The 15,670-nt window shown below is 38.7% G+C and overlaps 1 long non-coding RNA gene across 15 annotated transcripts; it reads left to right on the top strand.

Moving 5' to 3' along the window:
• The first annotated feature begins 584 nt into the window (after positions 1-584).
• Positions 585-14,587, top strand: LOC127132472 (uncharacterized). Of its 15 annotated transcripts, none has more exons than XR_007806737.1 (8): positions 594-728; positions 863-1,000; positions 1,128-1,327; positions 1,448-1,535; positions 1,721-1,966; positions 2,100-2,260; positions 13,861-13,988; positions 14,161-14,587. It is a non-coding gene; the product is annotated as an uncharacterized LOC127132472 (long non-coding RNA). The 15 variants fall into 15 exon arrangements; XR_007806738.1 differs by having other exon boundaries at positions 13,864-13,988; XR_007806725.1 differs by lacking the exons at positions 1,128-1,327; positions 1,448-1,535; positions 1,721-1,966; positions 2,100-2,260 and adding exons at positions 12,649-12,848; positions 12,969-13,056; positions 13,242-13,487; positions 13,621-13,781.
• The last annotated feature ends 1,083 nt before the right edge of the window (positions 14,588-15,670 follow it).

A 15,670-nucleotide genomic window follows, 5' to 3' on the forward strand; every position in this document is an offset into this window, starting at 1 on the left:
ACTGAACCCAGCCGCTTGGCTGTTGGGTTGTCAATGGGGAATGTGTATTGGAAAGGAGGAAATAAATTGAAAATATAAACAACATTTAACTAAATACCTAGGAAAATTAAAATGAATTTTAATAGTTTTTTTAAAAAAAGACTTATTCTGAAATACAATAAATAAAAGAAAAAATAAATAAACACCTCACTCGAATTAAAAAGAATGAAAAACAAGAGGAGACAGACTTCATCGTCCTCGTCTAGCTCTCTCGCTCCCTTCTCTCGCTCAATCCTCATCATCTCTCCATCGCCCAACCTAGCGTTTCTTTCAGTCGCTCTCAATCGCACTCAATCGTCTCTCTCGCGTCCAAACTCTCTCTCTCAAACTTTATTCTACATGCAAACAGAGGCAAGGGCGGTTGAAAAGGACTCACCTTCGACGGTGACGGCGAGCTCAGGTAACGCTTGAGTTCTCCTTTCCCTTCTTTAAACGCTGGTTTTTCTGATTTGTGATTTAGGGTTTTTTCTTTGAAGCCTCTTCGCCGTTTTTTCCCTTTCGTTTCTGATTGATTAGGGTTTTTTTGAATCGCCTCCGCCGTCCCCTTTTCTCCCTCTCACTCGCTTCCTTTTATCCTTGCGCATTAGGGTTTCAGTTGGTGTGTAAAGGCTCAAAGGAGAAAGCTCAGAAGCGCTTTTTCGGATGCTCAGAAGTGCTTTTAGCCCGTTTGATGATACAAATTGGGAAAGGTAATCTGCGCTCTTGCTTTTTCTTCCTCTGTTTTGTCTTGACTCCATTTTGGGTATTTCGGATTTTACTGCTTTGACTGATTATTTCAACTTTTACCGCAGTGAAAATTTTGAACATCTGTTTGATGAAGCAGGTTGAGGTTCAAGGTGTACTGGTTGCAGATAGCTTGACTTGGTCGAAAATGCAGGCGGTTGATGCTTCAGCGATGAACACCGGTGGCTACGGTTTAGATTCGTGCTCCTGAGGCCAAGTCACCAGCCAACCACTTCCGGTAACCATCTTTGTCCTTTTCCAAATGAGTCGCTTCTAGCTTTGGATTTCTCTTTTTTATTGCAAACTGCAGCAAAGTAATTCTGGTTTTCTTAGTGAAAGTGTAACATATGAATCTTTCCTATCAGTGGCATCGCTAGTTGCCTGGAGAGTTTCTTTTGCCTTCACCCACTCGTCATTTTTCAATTCCAGCTCAAACAGCATAGATAATGCATTTGGACTCTTGTCATTCACTTTCAGGGCATCATTAACCGGCAAGGTGTCCATGGCTCCACGGTAATAAGCTGTAGTAATAGTTCTGAATCTCTCTAGGCCGGCTGTATCCCAGGTTTGCAACTTAATGCGTTTGCCATCAAATTCAATGGTTATTATCTCGAAATCAACTTTATGTTTTTGTTTTTCTTATTCTTTCTCATTTATTTCTTGTGTAATATGATTGGGAATGCAGTGTACGAGTATATATTTCTTTGTGTCTGGCCTCTGGGAGCAAAAGTTCAGAACCTCGTTGCAAAGCTTTTGTGCAGATTCATCATCAGGTACAGAATCTCTTCCCTTGCATCTTATCTTGACATGGCCAATCCCTTCCTTTGTCTAATCTGATAATGGATAGTAACCGAGTAGTATTTATCAGATCAAACGCTAAACCAAGTTCTCTACCTAAAGCTCTCTGTTGAAGAATTGCTTGCTTGTTACTGATACCGTTGTGGTTAACATTGTGCAGGCAGTTTGTTATTTGTTGCAGAAAACAAGTCATAACAGTTTGGAACCGTTGGTTTTGTGGAAAGGTATTGGTCAAAGAGTTTGGATTGTGATTGTCGGGTTAAAATGCTACTGCAGTAGGTGCAACAGTGGCAGGCGGTGTTGCTGCAAGTAAAACATTGCTAATGATGCTCCTTAAATTGCAAATAAACTTGGTGAAGACCTTTGTAAAGTAATATCGCGAGAAGAAGTCTTCAAGTTAACAACGGTATGCAACGATAATTACAGTGTACACCGCAATTTTGCCCTTTTTATGAGCTTTGAATTTCAATGAAATTTGATATGTTCTCTTTTGTGAGGGATTTCTCCATGTGTCACAACCAGTGCATTCATCTTGGCAGGTACATAAACTGTGGGGCCTCTAAGATCTTCACCAACCTAGAGCCTAGAATCTGGGGCCGAGAGGCTATCCTTACCAACCTCTTGTCTTTGCGATTTGGCCTACTGTCTGAAACACTTCGAATGAGAGGTGACTAATCAAAAATTCTGCAGGATTCTTATGGTAAGTTTGATATATTTCCATCAACTTCTCAAGGCTCTCCTTCTAGCAGATATCTCCTTATTCCAAAGTTTTCTTTCAGTAGCTTCAACCATTAGTTTCAAGGAAACATGCTTCAGGTTTGAACTGCAAATACCACAGGTTACAGTTCCTTTGTCAACATAGCTGTGATGACTACATGCTACAGCATCTTAAGCTCTGGCATCTCAGGTAAATTTCTAACCGCATTCTAATTCGGCATCAGTGTTGGTTGAAAACTAGTTAGTAACTATGACATCTGCACCATAAAGCTTCAAATTTATCACATGCCTTAAATCTATTTGAGCATATTTGGTACCGGAGAGCACATTCAGATCTAACCGTCGAACTATCTGTCATGCAGGAACTGAAGACCGAGTGGTTGCAAGGAAACAAAAACAGGTGGCTTGAACCAGCCTGGGCAGAGAGGATTTGTATAACATGGATACAAAGGAGTCTTCCGCCAATGTGAACAGCAAAATCCTTCATACTCACGAGTTCAAGTAACTAGTGGAAACTACCTTCAGCAGCAACAACAATACTTTCATATGCAACTGATGTGTAAATCCGTGGCTATGAGCATGAACTGCTCCTCCCTTATTATTTGTTAACTTTGTCACTTTGTAAACAAAATTGATTGGTCATTCTTGATTCTAGTAAACTATAACAAGTTGATCAATTTTCCTTCTTTTTTGTGAAGGTTCTATTAGGAACTGGAAAGCGATGTTGAAAACCTTCTGTTATGATATTGATTTGTTATCATGTGTTGTAGAACTCTTTTTTGGAGTGAATTATTGGGATGCTGGAATTTAGATTCTTGATGGAATTTTGATTATTCATTAAGATTGTATTTGTAGGATTTATGTAATAGGATGAACTTGCATGAAAATGTTGAGAAATGCAATTTGGAACATGATTTTTTTATTATTTATGAAAATGTTGTAATGCTATTTTGATTTTGAAATGTACTATGGATATAAAAATGGATTTTTTTTTAGAAATAATCCAAGACTAATTTAAATATCAATTTAAATAATAATAAAAAATCAGTAGAAAACCCAATCAAAATCAAATTAATCCAATAATTTGTTAAAATTACTTTTGACATCAATTTTAACATCTATTTGAAAATTAAAATCAATTAGAGATTTGAATCATTAGTAAAGATAACAATTAAAATTAAATTGAAATTTGGCTTTAAACTTGATTTGAAATTAAAATCAAATATTGAAAAATTACAAAAGTCAAGTGATTAAAATCCATTTTATACCGATGAATGTATGCAAAAATGCAAAAATAAAAGAAAAAAAATGGAAAATTTCCAGGGTCAAAATCGGGGTATGACAGTTGCCCCTATTTAAGCGTCTTCAACTAGAGAATATGAAGCAGGACACTCTTCATATGATCATAGTGGGAGATGATTAAATACTAAGAAGACCCGGATTTTGATCCTGAATCCCCATGACATGATGTGATATGATATGATATGATATGATATGATATGATATGATATGATATGCATGATTCTTTTTTTTTGTAATTTTATCTGCTAGGGATATGATGGACCCTTGACAGGAGATGCTACTAGACAGACCCAACTGTGGGGAAAGCTGATGATCCACAGGGGGACAGACAAACGGTAAGAAACAACTTGCTGGGAAAACAGTCCTGCTGGCGAATCAGACACACACTGGGGAGTATTCAAAGTGAGATTTGATAAACGGCACTTAGAATACAACCGAATAAAGAAAAAGATGCTATGACAGGTTCATATAAGACCTGACAACGCTGGGGAATAATCAAGGAGAAAACTCTTCAGAACAGGTTCATGTATGACCTGACACCGGAATAAGGGTTCAATGACAGGTTCGTACATGACCTGAATGGTATTGAACAAAGAATCTTCAGAGCAGGTTCAAGCATGACCGGACCCCGGAATAAAAAGGTTCAATGACAGGTTCATATAAGACCCGAATAGGATTGAACAAAGAATCTTCAGAGTAGGTTCAAGCATGACCGGACCCCGGAATAAAAAGGTTCAATGACAGGTTCGTATAAGACCTGAATAGGATTGAACAAAGAATCTTCAGAGTAGGTTCAAGCATGACCGGACCCCGGAATAAAAAGGTTCAATGACAGGTTCGTATAAGACCTGAATAGGATTGAACAAAGAATCTTCAGAGTAGGTTCAAGCATGACCGGACCCCGGAATAAAAAGGTTCAATGACAGGTTCGTATAAGACCTGAATAGGATTGAACAAAGAAAGGAAAAACTCTTCAGAGCAGGTTCAAGGATGGCCTGACCCCGGAATAAAAGGTTCAATGACAGGTTCGTATAAGACCTGAATAGGATTGAACAAAGAATCTTCAGAGTAGGTTCAAGCATGAACGGACCCCGGAATAAAATGGTTCAATGACAGGTTCGTATAAGACCTGAATAGGATTGAACAAAGAATCTTCAGAGTAGGTTCAAGCATGACCGGACCCCGGAATAAAAAGGTTCAATGACAGGTTCATATAAGACCTGAATAGGATTGAACAAAGAATCTTCAGAGCAGGTTCAAGGATGACCTGACCCCGGAATAAAAAGGTTCAATGACAGGTTCGTACATGACCTGAATAGGATTGAACAAAGAATCTTCAGAGCAGGTTCAAGGATGACCTGACCCCGGAATAAAAAGGTTCAATGACAGGTTCATATAAGACCTGAATAGGATTGAACAAAGAATCTTCAGAGCAGGTTCAAGCATGACCGGACCCCGGAATAAAAGGGTTCAATGACAGGTTCGTATAAGACCTGAATAGGATTGAACAAAGAATCTTCAGAGTAGGTTCAAGCATGACCGGACCTCGGAATAAAAAGGTTCAATGACAGGTTCATATAAGACCTGAATAGGATTGAACAAAGAATCTTCAGAGCAGGTTCAAGCATGACCGGACCCCGGAATAAAAGGGTTCAATGACAGGTTCGTATAAGACCTGAATAGGATTGAACAAAGAATCTTCAGAGTAGGTTCAAGCATGACCGGACCCCGGAATAAAAAGGTTCAATGACAGGTTCGTATAAGACCTGAATAGGATTGAACAAAGAATCTTCAGAGCAGGTTCAAGGATGACCTGACCCCGGAATAAAAAGGTTCAATGACAGGTTCGTACATGACCTGAATAGGATTGAACAAAGAATGGAAAAACTCTTCAGAGCAGGTTCATGACCTGATACCGGAATAGCAACAAATGGACTCTGACCGTAAGAAATGGACTACAACCACCCTTTAACGGATTTTGCCAACAACAATTGGACTTGAAAATGACCGGGAAAACCGGATGTTGGTTTAGGGATACCAAAGACAAGCTGGAATTAGAGGTCAAAGGATCTAGGATCGACAACAAGACCTGGGTCAATGCAAAATGAGCACGAAGTACATTTCGGCTATGCATGATTTGAATTTCCTTTTATGCATGATATATGAATGATCATGATTATAAGAATGCTGACACTGGGCAGATTAGGAGTTTGTAAAGGCTTTTTATGGAAGCTCATGATTCCTCAACACCGAGAACTCAAACAAATATTTTATGATAGATGTTGTCAAATGAGGATTCTATCCAGCTTGATAGCCACAGCTTAGCCAATGGATCCTTTTGGAGGATTAATGAATCGTGCTAGCATAATTTTCGGGCACTCGTCTTGAACTCAATAGTTGTTGACGTATGGCGGAATTTGTTTGAGCAATTTGAAAGCACGAAGAAAGAGGTTTTGCCCCTCTGTGGCTCATCTTGCCCCAGTTTGTTGGGTCTTTGGAAATGTTCACCTTGAAAGTGAGTTTGGAAACAACTTTCCATGAGACTACCTCGAGATGGATTGCCCCAAGTGTTTGTAACTTGCAGCGGTCCGAACTTGACTAACCAAATGCTGGAATGGTAGACTCTTGATTGATTGTCCTTTGGATAGTTGGACTTATTGAGCTCTGAGGTGGCTTGCCCCAGCCTAAGTCTTGAAGCAAATTACTCTTGGTTAACTGAACCTTGGAGTGATTGGACTTACTGAGCTCTAAGGTGGCTTGCCCCGGTCTAAGTCTTGAAGCAAATTACTCTTGCCTTGATGACCCTTAGGGTGACTAGCTCGAATTAACTGATGCTCAAAGTGACTTGCCCCTGACTAGACTTCTTTCACTCCATCTAGTTCCCCAACTGTGTATTGAATTTCTTTGATGCTGAGTGTTGACTCGCAAATAAGATTGTTCATTCAAAAATGGTAATTTTAATTCAATGCTTATGCAAAAATTTGAAACCAAAATTTATTGATATGAACGGGTGAAATACAGTGAACGAGTCGTTGATAAGAACACAAATGGTGATCAACTCATTCACAGTATGCAAGCTGGTGCCATCAAATGATTAACAAAAATCGTTTGGAGTCAAGTTAACACCACCTGGTTATAGTATGCTTTCAAAATGAACCCTGCCTCAATTAGGTCTTTTAAGGGTTGTAACGTGGTCTGGTTCACGGTTTTTTGAAACAAAAGGATATAAGGCTCAAAATTTGTTTTTACCCACCCCTTCTTCTTGATGATCTCCAGTTCCTACGTTCAGTTAATTCAATACACGCATTCGACTTCCAAGAGGGTTCGAAGGTGTGATGAGGATTCAAGACGAATTTTCTTGAATGGCAGTCACCTTATTTTGTTTTTGTTGAGGATTTTGGTGACCTCTTTTGATTGATTTTCTTTATCCCTAATTTTGCCTGGACCGCTTCTTTGAAGCTTTCGGTCCATCGGGATGCCCTGACTTTTGCCTAAGTCATTTTTGTGGTGTTTGACTTAGCGGACTTTTATTTTTTTATTTTTTAAAGGTATTGACTGCCACATTATTGGTGGATGGGGATCAACCAACACTAATTTTATCTTTTCTCAACTTCTACGACACTTCAACACGTGCGCGAAGGATAACATGTGGTTGAACCTAATTGGAGGGTGCACATATGGACGATTTTTTTTTTTGAAAGATCGAATGTATGATCAAACTATCTGAACATAACTACCCTGCCCCAGGTTAAGATTAAGGGTTTTAGATCCGAAATAAACACCAACTTCTAGGCTCAAAGTGGTTGACTAGGGATTAACTCCTTATCTCTTCGGTGTTTGGGGATTTGAAACAATGCCTTACATCATCGACAAGGTTTTACTCAAAAGCATACCATAACAATTTCAGGTGTTTCGTTTTCATCATCCTCCCTCCAATCTTTGTTAACACAACGGTTTGATAAACAAAAGTGAATGAGAGGAGTATTTTGTTTTTGTTTTTTAACATAAATGAAAAACGAGTGAATACGAATGGATTAATTCAAAAGATGCATAAACATTTCATTAATCTTACCAATTCAAAGAAAACAACAATGCTTAAAGGCAATTAACAGTCAACATGCAAGGAAACTACAAAAGAAATGCTGAAACAGCCAAATGATTGCCAACTTTAGGGAATTGACTTCTTCAAACTTGAAGGTTGGGATCAACAAGCTTTTTGACATTGGCATGATGATCTTCAAATTCTTTTCCTTCAATCTCAACGTTGAACGCAACCTTCTTGAATCCACTACTCACTTCTCCTTTTCTTTCATTGGTATGGGTCATGACATTGGAAATCCAAGGCGGTATCTCAATGCTCTTACCAGGAAACAATGATAGCTCACTAGCCACATCCCTGACATCTTCCTTGTGGAACAAAACCTTGAGGGTTTTCAAGGGTCCTTTCCCTTTCTCATTACCTGGCCCAGAAATCAAGGTATATGTACTTGAGCCTTCCTCCTTGAGTGTTAGTGACCCTATGTCAATCAATCTTTGCAGCTTGAGTTTAAAACTCATACATTCCTCGATGGAGTGCCCCATTGTTCCAGTATGGTATTCGCACTTGATCTTCGGGTGATCTTCTTCAAAGACTAAGCTCTTCTTGTTAATCAGTTCTCGTACCAAATATTTTAGCGCACAGCAAGAATCTAGGTCATGTCCCAATGCCCCTTTATGGAATTCACACGTTGCATTTGGATTGTACCATGGTAGGTCTGGTGACACAGGCGTGAGAGCTCGAGGGGTCACCAAAGCATTCTGGATCAGTAGCGGGTAGAGCTTGCTATATGGTACCGGAATCGAGTCATTGTGATCCTGGTTCTTCTTGCTCTGATTCTGATTTTTGTTTTGAACCTGACTTCGGTGATTTTGAGGAGCAATAGCTAGAGGATGTTGATGATGACGCCTTGAGGGAGGTCCATATACTGGTAAATGAGGAGTTGCCACATAACATTTCCCTTGACTTGGGGTAACACCAGATGGATGTGGTGTAGTAGCTCTCTTTGTTGCAGCAGTGTATATTGGGTGACCCTCTTTTCTCAACAAGACTTGCAGGGTTTCCAAGACCCATCTCATTTGGCTCTTCAAAAGATTAAGTTCCTCCTTCAGTGCTTCTTGGCTTTTCCTTAGCTCGTCCATCATCTCCTGAGACATGGTTCTTTGTTCTAAACGCGTGTTGAGAATCACTTTGCTTCACGGACAAAAGATGGATGAGTTTTTTTGGTATTTTGTCTGGAGAATGACATGCATTATGATGCGATGCAAATGCAATGGAATGCGAATGAATGCAATGCAAGCCATGCACATTTGTGCTTTTTCTTCAATACACGGGTTCAAAAGTCCGAGGTACTGATAAATCTGATTGTTTTCCAAGAATAGGTTCTCACCGGGTAAGATCTAAGGCTTTGTTACAAAGGATTCCCAGAGTCATTGATTCACAAGACTGTTTGACGCTTACGGGAAATACTTCCCGGTCGTCAACTCCATCAAGGGAATCTATTCTGGGTGAGGTTCTCGTACCGACTCTTACGAAGCATACACCTCGCGAGTCCGTACTACGTAACCATCGACTGGGTTCTAGACAGGGTACTCAGAGTCCTGGATTCAAAAGACTGTTTGACGCTTACGGAAAATACTTTCCGGTCATCAACTCCATCTAGGGAATCTATTCTGAGCGAGGTTCTCGTATCGATTCTTACGAAGCATACACCTCGGGAATCCATACTACGCAACCATCATTTCTAGTCGGCCAAAGGTTTAATGTTCTAAAAGGTTCTTAGAGTCATGGACCCCTTTGAAACATCGCCGCTTACGAGGTATACACCTCGGGCGACAATATTTGCAAAAGGATCTACTCTAAGTGAGGTTCTCGTACCGACTCTTACGAAGTATACACCTCGGGAGTCCGTACTACTCAACCATCGTCCTATCTTATGTTTTTTCACTCTAGACTCGGGTGTAGAGTCTTTCCCACATGGTTTGCAATCAAAAACCCAAATACCAACACATTGGAACCAACATACAACAAATATATCAATATAATAATAAAGATAATAGAAAGCAATAAATAAGGAAAAGCCACACAATTAAACAAACAAAGGCACACAGACGTCCTAACTAGGCTTGACTCGCTTAGGACAATAACGTCCCCAGCAGAGTCGCCATCTGTCGCACCTCGAAAAAAAAATGGGGATATGACTTCAAAGCGAAGCGCGATCGCACGCTCGCAATGATGGACTGAACAGAGTCGCCACCGAACTTTATTTATTCCTAAAAAGGAAAGGGGAAATATCGATAAAACCCAAGACAAAAGAAAAGGATAAGATATGGTCATCGCAACCAATATCAGGGTTCGGGAGTCGATTACGCAAGGGGAAGGTATTAGCACCCCTCACGTCCGTTGTACTCAACGGGAACCATTAGGTCAGTTGTGTGCATTAATGTTAGTTGAAATGTTAGGCTTTTCAGTTTATTAGGTGGGAAAGAAAGAATAAAAGAAAGGAAAATGTTTTTGGATTTTTTAACGAAGGACTAAACCTAAGTTTTTTATTAATGGGCCTGACAAGATTTAAAAATCCTGCTCCTACGTATCTCAAAAGAGAAATCAAGGCTTACGTAGTTCTGGATAGAAAAATGTTTGTTTGTTGGTCGATTTTAGCGAAAGCTATACTGTATTAATCGACGAAAACATCGTTTTACCCAAAACAGATGAGGAGTGGACGCATACCACACATCGAACAGATTTATAAATCTACATTCGGAAAAGCGTCATTTATCTCTACTCAACAATCGTGGCCGAAACATTGTTTTGTATCACTTAAGACAAGATACCTTTCGTTTATGAAAAAGGTTTTTGATTAATCGCACGGCGGCGAGAAAAGAATTTGATTGGTTGGATGTATTTTGAGTGATGGCGAGAACTTGGATGAGCGAGATATACATCTCGAATCCTAGACTCAGGAGTGCATGGTATACACCATGTTCCATTTCCATCTTTATTAAAAAGGTTAAGATATGAATTAAGTATTTTGGAATTTGATTGAGAAAGGGTTTGAAGAAACCGCATTGACAATTTTTTTAGGCGATGGCGAGAGTTAAGATTGGCGAGGCATACGTCTCGAATCTTAACCTCAGGAGTGCATGATATACATCATGTTCCATTTCCACCTTTATTGAAAAAGTGTTTAAGTAAGAATTAGGTGTTTTGAGTTTGTTGTGAAAATGACTTGACCTAGATCAAGTATTGATGGACGTTTAAAAGAAATTTGGCTGAGTGTTTGAGAGAGCAAAGTGGATAAATTTGGATGATGGCGAGAACTAGGATTGGCGAGATATACATCTCGAATCCTAATCTCAGGAGTGCACGGCATACGCCATGTTCCATTTCCATCTTTATTGAAAAAAATCATGAAATAAATAAAATCGGGCACAAACAAATAATGCATGAGTGTAAGTGCAAGAGAACTGGCTCATTGTAAGAAAGCCCAAGAGTAAGCTATGTGAGGTTGGCGGCGATGCTTAAAAAAGCAATCGACTTACAAGGGTGTGAAAAAAGGGGCTCGATATTAAATCGAGAAAATATGATTTTTTATAAGTTAAAAAAATGGGTTCAAATGCATGATGCAATTAAAAGAAAAAAAAACAAATCTATATTATTAAACAATAATAAAAAAAGGAAATATAAATAATAAAGCATAAATATGAAAGAAAATATTAAAAGAAAGAAAAACTACGCCTAGGAGTATCGAACCCACTAAAACTAAAGATCTAGAAGCCACTTCCCTCCACCAGACCACTTACTAACTAACTAATATTTAATGCTAACTTAAATGTATTAAACTAAGATAATTAAAAAAGAAATAAAAATAAAACTAAATAATAAAAAACTGTTGGTCTGCTAGTAACTGAACCCAGCCGCTTGGCTGTTGGGTTGTCAATGGGGAATGTGTATTGGAAAGGAGGAAATAAATTGAAAATATAAACAACATTTAACTAAATACCTAGGAAAATTAAAATGAATTTTAATAGTTTTTTTAAAAAAAGACTTATTCTGAAATACAATAAATAAAAGAAAAAATAAATAAACACCTCACTCGAATTAAAAAGAATGAAAAACAAGAGGAGACAGACTTCATCGTCCTCGTCTAGCTCTCTCGCTCCCTTCTCTCGCTCAATCCTCATCATCTCTCCATCGCCCAACCTAGCGTTTCTTTCAGTCGCTCTCAATCGCACTCAATCGTCTCTCTCGCGTCCAAACTCTCTCTCTCAAACTTTATTCTACATGCAAACAGAGGCAAGGGCGGTTGAAAAGGACTCACCTTCGACGGTGACGGCGAGCTCAGGTAACGCTTGAGTTCTCCTTTCCCTTCTTTAAACGCTGGTTTTTCTGATTTGTGATTTAGGGTTTTTTCTTTGAAGCCTCTTCGCCGTTTTTTCCCTTTCGTTTCTGATTGATTAGGGTTTTTTTGAATCGCCTCCGCCGTCCCCTTTTCTCCCTCTCACTCGCTTCCTTTTATCCTTGCGCATTAGGGTTTCAGTTGGTGTGTAAAGGCTCAAAGGAGAAAGCTCAGAAGTGCTTTTTCGGATGCTCAGAAGTGCTTTTAGCCCGTTTGATGATACAAATTGGGAAAGGTAATCTGCGCTCTTGCTTTTTCTTCCTCTGTTTCGTCTTGACTCCATTTTGGGTATTTCGGATTTTACTGCTTTGACTGATTATTTCAACTTTTACCGCAGTGAAAATTTTGAACATCTGTTTGATGAAGCAGGTTGAGGTTCAAGGTGTACTGGTTGCAGATAGCTTGACTTGGTCGAAAATGCAGGCGGTTGATGCTTCAGCGATGAACACCGGTGGCTACGGTTTAGATTCGTGCTCCTGAGGCCAAGTCACCAGCCAACCACTTCCGGTAACCATCTTTATCCTTTTCCAAATGAGTCGCTTCTAGCTTTGGATTTCTCTTTTTTATTGCAAACTGCAGCAAAGTAATTCTGGTTTTCTTAGTGAAAGTGTAACATATGAATCTTTCCTATCAGTGGCATCGCTAGTTGCCTGGAGAGTTTCTTTTGCCTTCACCCACTCGTCATTTTTCAATTCCAGCTCAAACAGCATAGATAATGCATTTGGACTCTTGTCATTCACTTTCAGGGCATCATTAACCGGCAAGGTGTCCATGGCTCCACGGTAATAAGCTGTAGTAATAGTTCTGAATCTCTCTAGGCCGGCTGTATCCCAGGTTTGCAACTTAATGCGTTTGCCATCAAATTCAATGGTTATTATCTCGAAATCAACTTTATGTTTTTGTTTTTCTTATTCTTTCTCATTTATTTCTTGTGTAATATGATTGGGAATGCAGTGTACGAGTATATATTTCTTTGTGTCTGGCCTCTGGGAGCAAAAGTTCAGAACCTCGTTGCAAAGCTTTTGTGCAGATTCATCATCAGGTACAGAATCTCTTCCCTTGCATCTTATCTTGACATGGCCAATCCCTTCCTTTGTCTAATCTGATAATGGATAGTAACCGAGTAGTATTTATCAGATCAAACGCTAAACCAAGTTCTCTACCTAAAGCTCTCTGTTGAAGAATTGCTTGCTTGTTACTGATACCGTTGTGGTTAACATTGTGCAGGCAGTTTGTTATTTGTTGCAGAAAACAAGTCATAACAGTTTGGAACCGTTGGTTTTGTGGAAAGGTATTGGTCAAAGAGTTTGGATTGTGATTGTCGGGTTAAAATGCTACTGCAGTAGGTGCAACAGTGGCAGGCGGTGTTGCTGCAAGTAAAACATTGCTAATGATGCTCCTTAAATTGCAAATAAACTTGGTGAAGACCTTTGTAAAGTAATATCGCGAGAAGAAGTCTTCAAGTTAACAACGGTATGCAACGATAATTACAGTGTACACCGCAATTTTGCCCTTTTTATGAGCTTTGAATTTCAATGAAATTTGATATGTTCTCTTTTGTGAGGGATTTCTCCATGTGTCACAACCAGTGCATTCATCTTGGCAGGTACATAAACTGTGGGGCCTCTAAGATCTTCACCAACCTAGAGCCTAGAATCTGGGGCCGAGAGGCTATCCTTACCAACCTCTTGTCTTTGCGATTTGGCCTACTGTCTGAAACACTTCGAATGAGAGGTGACTAATCAAAAATTCTGCAGGATTCTTATGGTAAGTTTGATATATTTCCATCAACTTCTCAAGGCTCTCCTTCTAGCAGATATCTCCTTATTCCAAAGTTTTCTTTCAGTAGCTTCAACCATTAGTTTCAAGGAAACATGCTTCAGGTTTGAACTGCAAATACCACAGGTTACAGTTCCTTTGTCAACATAGCTGTGATGACTACATGCTACAGCATCTTAAGCTCTGGCATCTCAGGTAAATTTCTAACCGCATTCTAATTCGGCATCAGTGTTGGTTGAAAACTAGTTAGTAACTATGACATCTGCACCATAAAGCTTCAAATTTATCACATGCCTTAAATCTATTTGAGCATATTTGGTACCGGAGAGCACATTCAGATCTAACCGTCGAACTATCTGTCATGCAGGAACTGAAGACCGAGTGGTTGCAAGGAAACAAAAACAGGTGGCTTGAACCAGCCTGGGCAGAGAGGATTTGTATAACATGGATACAAAGGAGTCTTCCGCCAATGTGAACAGCAAAATCCTTCATACTCACGAGTTCAAGTAACTAGTGGAAACTACCTTCAGCAGCAACAACAATACTTTCATATGCAACTGATGTGTAAATCCGTGGCTATGAGCATGAACTGCTCCTCCCTTATTATTTGTTAACTTTGTCACTTTGTAAACAAAATTGATTGGTCATTCTTGATTCTAGTAAACTATAACAAGTTGATCAATTTTCCTTCTTTTTTGTGAAGGTTCTATTAGGAACTGGAAAGCGATGTTGAAAACCTTCTGTTATGATATTGATTTGTTATCATGTGTTGTAGAACTCTTTTTTTGGAGTGAATTATTGGGATGCTGGAATTTAGATTCTTGATGGAATTTTGATTATTCATTAAGATTGTATTTGTAGGATTTATGTAATAGGATGAACTTGCATGAAAATGTTGAGAAATGCAATTTGGAACATGATTTTTTTATTATTTATGAAAATGTTGTAATGCTATTTTGATTTTGAAATGTACTATGGATATAAAAATGGATTTTTTTTTAGAAATAATCCAAGACTAATTTAAATATCAATTTAAATAATAATAAAAAATCAGTAGAAAACCCAATCAAAATCAAATTAATCCAATAATTTGTTAAAATTACTTTTGACATCAATTTTAACATCTATTTGAAAATTAAAATCAATTAGAGATTTGAATCATTAGTAAAGATAACAATTAAAATTAAATTGAAATTTGGCTTTAAACTTGATTTGAAATTAAAATCAAATATTGAAAAATTACAAAAGTCAAGTGATTAAAATCCATTTTATACCGATGAATGTATGCAAAAATGCAAAAATAAAAGAAAAAAAATGGAAAATTTCCAGGGTCAAAATCGGGGTATGACAGGCTCCCTAGGAGTACCTAGGATATTTTGGGTGCCTAACACATTCCCATTGCAAAACCAACCCCCTTACCCAGATCTCTGACACTCTTTTACTAGTTTTTGATTTGATAAAACTTTTAGGTTTTTGTTCGCTTTCTAACCATTCCTTTGGATAAATAGAAGTGCGGTGGCGACTCGAATTGTATGATTTACCTTGGATTTAGTCAATATCTCTAATGGTAACGAATACCCCGCTACAGAAAAGTGTCGACTCTGCTGGGGAGACATTTGCTAGTGGGTTTTGCCTACTTTAAATATTTGTTGTATTGTATATCGTTTTGTGACATATTTTTGTGTAATTTGGGATTACTGTATTGTATGTAATGATTGAATTGCTTGAATATTGATTCCTTGTATGCTTGGTGATCTTTGTGAGATGAGTTCTATACCCGGACTCGAGTGCACTTAGGATAGGAGAATGGTAGTCTCGTTGACTTGTGTGGAGTTATTCCTTAGCAAGTTGACTTGCACGCCCATTCACTTGGTGGA

This window comes from Lathyrus oleraceus, chromosome 3 (genome assembly GCF_024323335.1).
Source record: "Lathyrus oleraceus cultivar Zhongwan6 chromosome 3, CAAS_Psat_ZW6_1.0, whole genome shotgun sequence".
NCBI classification, from domain to species: Eukaryota; Viridiplantae; Streptophyta; class Magnoliopsida; order Fabales; family Fabaceae; genus Lathyrus; species Lathyrus oleraceus.